An 8,010-nucleotide genomic window follows, 5' to 3' on the forward strand; every position below is an offset into this window, starting at 1 on the left:
CATCTTTTACAAAACTGATGAATCATGGCACAGAACACTTACATTATTTAGGAATGTGGCATTAAATACTAGAAGAAACTATAAAGACAATGAAAAGTATGCTTTAAGGAGGAGGATAGGGTCGAAATAGGGGCCAGAGGACTCTTTTTTTCTGGTTTAATTTTTAGCATCATTTAATTTGTCTGACTATGTGCATGCTTTACTTGGATAAAATAAAAATTGGTCTAAAAATTTAATGTCTCAGCCACATGTGAAACGTGTTAGATGATGACCAATTCACGGTCACATTCCTAGGACTCACCCATCTGATGGACCCAGTGAAGCAGGAATCTTGTGTTGCCGCAGTCAGCTGAGATGGTGAACTGAGGGCACCTGTAGCACAAGACCGTAAGCCTCGAGAAGGCGGGGACCACGGCGAGTACATCCACTTATCACTGACCACCACACCAGCTACGCTAAATAATTATAGCTAATGTTGTTGTTATTTAACTCTTACTATGTGCCAACCACAGAAAGCATTTTGCATGTGGTAAACAATATAATCCTGCCAACATCCCACAAAATAGATGTTACTGTTAGTCCTCACTTAGTAGGTGAGACAACTGAGGGACAGAGAAGGCACGTAATTCATCCAACACTGCCAGCTAGCCAATGCTGAAGCCAGGACTGGATTTAGTCTGACACCTTCCCTGCAAATATGTGTGGAAGGGAGATGGCAAGGCAGAAGGCAGGAGGGAAGAAAAATTAGCAGGAAGAAAGAAAAGGAAAGATAGGCCAATTCTTAGAAAATAATGTGGAATCCGATACCACACAGAAACTCCAAAGTTCCACTCCAGAGAGCAGGGATACAGTCATTTCAGCCTTGAAAAGGTTGCAGGCACATCTACTCAAAAGACGCTTCCAGACGATCCAAACCAAGCACCCACAGACTGGCCTGCGTGGGGCAGCTGCGCTTCCTGATGCCTTCTCCAGCATCACCTCCCTGCAAAATGGAGCTGCAGTATTGAAGGCAGCGCCCCCACAAGGAAGGGGCTGGTAGGTCAGCGAGAGCCTGACCTCAAGGGGATGTCCCTTCTAGACATGAAGACATCTGCATATGTAATTTGAGCCTTCCATTTAAGAATCAACATAGCAGTTACAACACAGGATTTCTCTGGCTGCACCCCACCCACTACCCCAGTGCCTTAGCAACCCTAGCACCCCACCCTACCCCACCCCTCCCGGCCCTCCCAAATGTGCTCACAGGGACTGGGAGCTTGCCACCTCTCCCGGTCCAGCTCCAGCTCCAGCCCCAGCTGCCACCAAAGGCTCTGATGTTTGGGCTCACAAACTCCCACGTGTCCTCCCACAGGTGCTGGGAACCACGGGCTCTCGCAGGTGATTTCCTTTCCTACCTCACTCCACCCCCTGCGGCTCCCAGGCCTCCAGCAGTGAATCCACATGGACCAGGTCACTCCCCGTCACCCCCCAGAGACTCAGAAAAATTGCTTCCCCACTTTCTACTCCAGAATTTGGGCACAAATTCCTGAGATGTTAATTAAAAATAGATCCCACCTGTCTCCAAAGCAGCCTACTTTGTCCTGAATCGAGCCTGGGGCCATGCCCCTCTCTTTTCTGTGTATTTTCCCCCTTTGCTCCTCTACCAAACAGACCCCTGAGAACAATTCTAAGGAAAGATGAGGAGGAGAGGGAGACTGAGAACAAGTCATACAGACTCTTCATTTGGGAATAAGAATACTTTGCCCAACTGAGTTGGCCAGGGCCGTGGTCGGCAAACTGCGGCTCGTGAGCCACATGCTGCTCTTTGGCCCCTTGAGTGTGGCTCTTCCACAAAATACCACGGCCTGGGTGAGTCTATTTTGAAGAAGTGGCGTTAGAAGAAGGTTAAGTTTAAAAAATTTGGCTCTCAAAGGAAATGTCAATCGTTGTACTGTTGATATTTGGCTCTGTTGACCAATGAGTTTGCCGACCACTGCCCTAGATGACCTTGACTCCAAAATTCCAAACACTCTAACAACCTCCTAGCACAGAGACAGACAGAAGGCTGCGTGGATGGGGCGCCCATCGGAACCACCATGCTGATGGCGTCACTGCTGGGCTCCTGCCCCCACAGACCTAGGAATGGAGTTCTTGAACCCCAATCCATTAAACAATTGGGTCATTCAAAGAGCTAGTTTTACAGCACCCCAAATCCAGCTGAAATGCTGCCCATGAAGTCTGGGGAGGGGGCGGGGGAGATTTCCTTGGACCCCAGCGCTGCCTCCCCTCCACAGACCTGGGAGTCTGAGACAGGAGCTTTTCCATGGCTTCTCCTCGGCACCCAGAAGGGCCCGTTTCTGGCTTTCTGGGCTCTGACAGGTGCGGGTCTGCCTAACGCCATTAGCAGGGTGAATGGGCGTGACCTGTGAGTTGCACAGCTGCTCGGAGGGATAATTGCTCTGTAATCTAAACCGTAATGGGAGGGAGGGAGGGAGTTTGCAGCAGTGGCTGTGCTGCATGCCTGAGGATGTTCGCAGAGGCAGTTCCCTGGGAACAGAGCGCCGGCTGGGCACGTGGGGTCCCACGGTGGGGAGACCACTACAAGGCCCCTCCGAGGAGGGAGGACCCATGCGCACACTGTGCAGGGAAGTGGCCAAACCCTTCAGAGGCATTCCATCAGTGAGTGCCAATCAGAAACGGTGCACGGAAGTGGACGAGAGGCGTGGGGCAGTTTCACTTCGAAGGTGGCACCAGGGCCTGCGGGGGAAGCACAGGACTCATACGCATTGGTCCCTGCATGGCATCTCGGAGGTAAGGCCAGCCTCCGGTTAACAGCTCGCAGCCCGGTACCCCCTTGAGAATGAAGAGGATCCCTGAGTCCTATCCCCCTGGGTTTCCTGCCTCTTAGAGCCAAGTCCCACATCCACCCAAACTCCAGCCACTCCACACTTGTCGGCCATCTATGACCGTGGGCAGATGTGAGCCTGGTGCCAGTGCACGTGTGGTGTGGGCAGGGGCCATGGAGGGGCGCTGTCACTGGCAGGGCAGCTGCCAATCCAGAAAGCTTGGGAGGGACCCCCCCCACCCCCAACACAAACAGTAGCTGAGCCGTGGATAGGAGAGCCGCTCGGGAAGGCTTTCGGAGGCTGCACAGAGAACGCTCCCTAACCACCGTCAGGTCGCGGGGTGGAGGGGTCGCAGCAGGTACCGAGCACCTCCCACCTGCTGCTGAGAATGGGTGACAAGACCACGGTCCCCTTCTCACGTCAGCCTGGAGGCTGTGGCCGTGAGAAGCGTGTGATGGTTGCACAGAGGAGCTGGGGTGGGTGCTAGTTGAGGACGTGCTGTGAGCACCATTGCATGGCACCTCGTCATGGTGGTCCCAGAGCATCCCAGGAAAACCACCCCCACCCCTGCCTCCTCCCCAGCTTCTATCCCATCTCCCTGACCTCCTCACCGGGCTCCACCAGCCCCCCTCGGCATCCTCCTCTCCCTCTCCAGGAGGGTGGAGGGATGCCCTTGGCTAAGGGGCCCGGAGGAGGCAGCTGACAGAAGGAGTGGGGGAGGGGGGCAATGCTCAGATCTCCGTGGTCTCAGCCCGGACCACTTCTGCCACTTGCAGCGCTGACACGGCTGAACTCGCTCACGGCTCTCGCATCCTCCGGCCCATCGGCCACCTGCTTTCCCCACCCACCCACCAAACTGGTGCTTTTAAAGGGGGAAAACCCAAAACCCCCCCAAGTAACAAAGAATCATATAATTACTCTGCAGCTACTTGTCCTGGGTAATTTGATGTTTGTGTTGCTATAATTACACATTATGCGGAGTTAGAGAGTCACAGTGCTTGTGCGGCCAACCAGTGACATCTGCAGTCTTCGCAAACGGAGAGAACAGTCCTGGAGGGAGCTGGGCTGGTGCCGCCCGCAGACCCCAGGCTTGGAGGGCTGGGGGCAGCAAACGGAGGACAGGCGTGCAGGTGAGGCTGGGGCAGCGCCAGGAGGGGGGCTGGGTGCCCACTCTATGCTGGGCGAGGGGCACACGGGGTCTGTGAGTGAAACCTCACCCGCCCCACCACGAGGCACTTCAAATCCACACGGACCCCTGTGTGAGGTCACCTCTGAAACGCTCTCACTGGCCCCCACTTCTCTTCCTCTCCATCGAGGCCACTGCTCCTTCCTCACCCACACTCCTGCCTCAGCCGCCACTGCCCCATGTCCATCATTCCCCACACACGGGGCAATGGTCTTTTTTAAAAGGCTGATCTGATGCCATGGCTTCTTGCCCGGCATTCACGGGCTTACCATCGCCTTTGGGAGAAAATGCCAGGCCCTGGCATGGACCCCTGGGAGGTCTGGCTGCCCCGGCGGTTGGCACCTCATCTCTCAGATTGTCCTCCCCACCCGGCTTCACCAGGAACCAGGAGCCAGGAACTGCTGAGTCCAGGGCCAGCCTCATTATGCGGTCACCACGCCCATTCTCCCACTCTGTGTCGGCTTTTATTCCATTTCAGGGTAGATCATACATCAAATTAATTTGACTCTGAAATGATAATAGATACTAAGTAAATTATAAAAACATAGAAATTTGGAGCCCTAACTGGTTTGGCTCAGTGGGTAGAACGTCAGCCTGCAGACTGAAAGGTCCCAGGTTCGATTCCGGTCAAGGGCATGTACCTTGGTTACAGGCACATGACCACTAGGGAGTGTGCAGGAGGCAGCTGATCGGTGTTTCTCTCTCATCAATGTTTCTAACTCTCTATCCCTCTCCCTTGCTCTCTGTAAAAAAAATCAATAAAATATATTTTAAAAATAAAGAAATTTGGAGCTGGATAGGACCCTGGAGGTTATGGGGCCGGTGGTTCCCGGCCGCTGTGCACATTAGAATTGCCTGCGGGGCTGTGGACAGGTGATGCCAGCCTCACAGGCCGGTGCATTGGTCTGGGGTGGGTGCGCCTGCGCATCCACAGAGTCTAAGAGCTCCTGATGGTATTGGTGAGGGACCCAACACTGGAGACTGAGGAATTTGTCTGTTAGCATAGAGCTGTGCAGGGATGACCCAGGGGCCAGGCAGGCCTCCCAGGCCACTGCCCTTCACCCTGCGCCCTGCTCCATCCCAGCCAGGCAAACAGGGGCTGGTAAAACTACGGATAGTCCTAATTTTCCCCCAAAGAGCCTTATAGTCCCACTGGATTCAGACCACCCAGCCACGTGATAGAGGAGAGGGCCTGGCATCACGGACCCATTTTATTGACCTGGAAAACTGAGGAGCTGAACGTTTAGGTTCTAGGAGGCAACACAGTCCAGTGGCTAAGATCCTCGGCCGTGGACTCAGACCATCAGTGCTGACTCTGCACTCACCAGCTGTGTGGTCGGGCAGATCACTGGACCTCTCTGAGCTTCGAGGTTCCTCGTTTGTTAGGTGGGAAATTGTAAGAGTATTGTGAACGGGCAAGAGTCTGGCCCACTGGGGGCACTCAAAATATAAGATGCATGATGATGAAGTGCTCCTCAATCTCTGTCAGCTCCTGAGCAGACAGGAAGGTGCACCGATGATTTACAGAGGAGAACGCTGAGGCTCGGCTCTCACCGCTGGGCTGGGCGGGCAACAAGCACAGGGCTGGAGTGTGGCGGGGAGACCGAGGGGCCACCAGAGCGGCTGAGCCGAGTGGGCGGAGCGCGGTCCCCTCCCTCTTAGCAACCACAGGCCCACCAGGGGCGCTCGCAGGCCGTGGGTGGAAAAGAAGGAGCGGCCTCCCTGGCCCAGAGCAAAGAGGTGGCCCGGAGCGAGGACCCGAGGCGGCCGGGCTCGGCGTCCCCGGCACTGCGGAGCACGACCTTGAGTTCCCTCCCACAAGGTTGTCGTGAACCAACTGTCCAGAGTACAGGCCCAGGTTGCTGAAGAGGCCACCGGGGTCCTGCTACCTTTCCAGAAACTCCCATGCAAGGGAAAATCTCTGAAGGAAATGGAGAAGCCACTGTCTGCCCTTGGAATGCAAAATGGTTGTCCGTCGGGTTAACTGGGAAAAAGACCAGTCTGGAGCGAGAGGTCCAAGTGAAGAAGCTGAAAGGTGTGGAGAGGTCTGTGGAGAAGATCGCTGACCACCTGCAAGAGATGAATAAGGAGTTGCCCTGCATCCAGCAGGTCCCTGGCCAAGGGTTTGTAAGCAAAATCGACCGGAGAGTAAAAGCCACAGTGAGCAGTTTATGAAGATCCTGGAGGACATTGACGCACTAATTTGGCCAGAAAACGTCAAAGGCAGTAGACTGAAAAGGAAGGGTTTGGTGAAAAGGGTGCGGGGCAGGTCCTAGCTGAGTGGGACCCAGTGAAGCAGACCTGTCAGGAGCTGCAGGAGACCCAGTGGCTGCAGTCCACAAGCTTGGCCCTGGCCCACTGAGGCACAGTGGCGGGGGCTGTGCTGCCCTGAAGAACAGTACCACCAGCTCTGCCCACCCTGTAACGGAAGTTCTTGATTTCTCCAGGACAGCTGGCCAATGGCCAGTTTTCCTTCTCCTGCGCCTGTTCCCAATGAACATGTATTGTCTTTACAATCTTAAAAACAACAACAACAACAAACAAAGGAGAAAGCGAAGACTCAGAGAAGGCAGATGACTGGCCCAAGATCACACAGCAAGCCGGGTACAGGTCTGGGATTGGAACACAGACCTGGAGCCCCTCTCTCAGCCCCGGGCTTTCCACAAAGGCTCCAGGAACCCAGGTCTGTGGACTCTCCCGCAGGCCCTGTTCACGCTCCTGTGCTGCTTGTAATGAGACTGGAAAGTCAGCTTCTTATTGGAACTCCTGTGGGGTGAGCACATGAAAGGGGAGAAGGAACCCACTGGCCCTGCAGCCTCCACAGTACACTCGGCCCCTGGAAGAAGAGTAATTAAAGTTATGAATCCTGGGAACAGTGGCGGCATCACCAGTCACACTAGCTCAGCCCCCACGAAATCTCTCCACGGGGCCACCGGACAAGGAAGAGCTGATTTGCAACCCAGCACAGACTGCTTAGCTTTGGATTTACAGTTTGATAAGGGGACCATCCATCACGTTTATGGGGAGATAATCACCTAGGAGCACCAGGAATAGCAAGTCTGAGTCACAGCTGGAGGCCAGCCCAGCCAGGCCTTGGGACGGCCCTGATGGGACCCTCTCTGGAGGCAGAGAGAAGGACAAAGGGGCAAAGGCCAGTTGGGGAAATGGAGAGTAGAAGCCTCTCCCATTCCCCACTGGTCTCTCTTCCAATTAGGCTTGCTCATGCTGAATTCATTTCCCCTGCAGGAGAAGGAAGTCAGGGGCAAACCAAGCAAGCAAGGGGCACTTGGGAGAGTAACCCCTATGTTCCCAGCACAGGGGAGGCAGGAGTGGGGCGTGGCCCCTATTGTGAAGTCTTTGCTCAGCCAGGAACTGACTGCGTGCCCCCCGTGCCCTCTCTGGACCTTGTTGGGGAGCACAGGAGACGTGGTTGGAAAGTTTGTAAGGAGGACATTCTGAGAAAAGGGAAGTGTGTGGAAGGCCATCTGCCCTGTTTATCGGAATTCTGACTTAGGGGAGTGTCGAAGGCGGCGCCCCTAATTATTCCTTGACCTTTCCAAACAAGTCTGTGCACATGTAGACCCCTGGGTGTTTAAGGGAATCCTTATGCTTAATCCCTGGATGCCCTTGCCTAGAGGACAATGCCAACACAGGTGTCCTTCCAAGATTACTCACCCTACTGATTGTATCCAAAGATAAAACTGCAATAAAAGGCTAAGGAGGCAGGCAATCGGGGCTGCCTGGTCCCTTGGGCCAGGCCATCTCTTAGCCCTCTCTTTCACAGCAAACGTGTCAGAGTAATCCATTCATCCGTCGCTCAGGGTCTGCTGGTCAGCCCTGGCAGGGCCTCACTTACAGTGACCAGGTCAGACCACGCTCTGACACACGGTCACTCTGAGGCCCACGGCAGGAGAGCCGGGTGCTCCGCTGGCAGGTTAGGACCTGGACTCCAGTGCAAGGAGGGAAGCAGTTCCAAGGGCGCCACCCAGCCTCCAGGGG

At 54.8% G+C, this 8,010-nt stretch overlaps 1 pseudogene; it reads left to right on the top strand.

Annotated features, from left to right (window-relative positions):
• Window positions 1-2,607: 2,607 nt before the first annotated feature.
• Window positions 2,608-6,373, top strand: LOC103300847 (BAG family molecular chaperone regulator 1-like; annotated as a pseudogene).
• Window positions 6,374-8,010: the final 1,637 nt, after the last annotated feature.

Source organism: Eptesicus fuscus, chromosome 2 (genome assembly GCF_027574615.1).
Source record: "Eptesicus fuscus isolate TK198812 chromosome 2, DD_ASM_mEF_20220401, whole genome shotgun sequence".
Taxonomy (NCBI): Eukaryota; Metazoa; Chordata; class Mammalia; order Chiroptera; family Vespertilionidae; genus Eptesicus; species Eptesicus fuscus.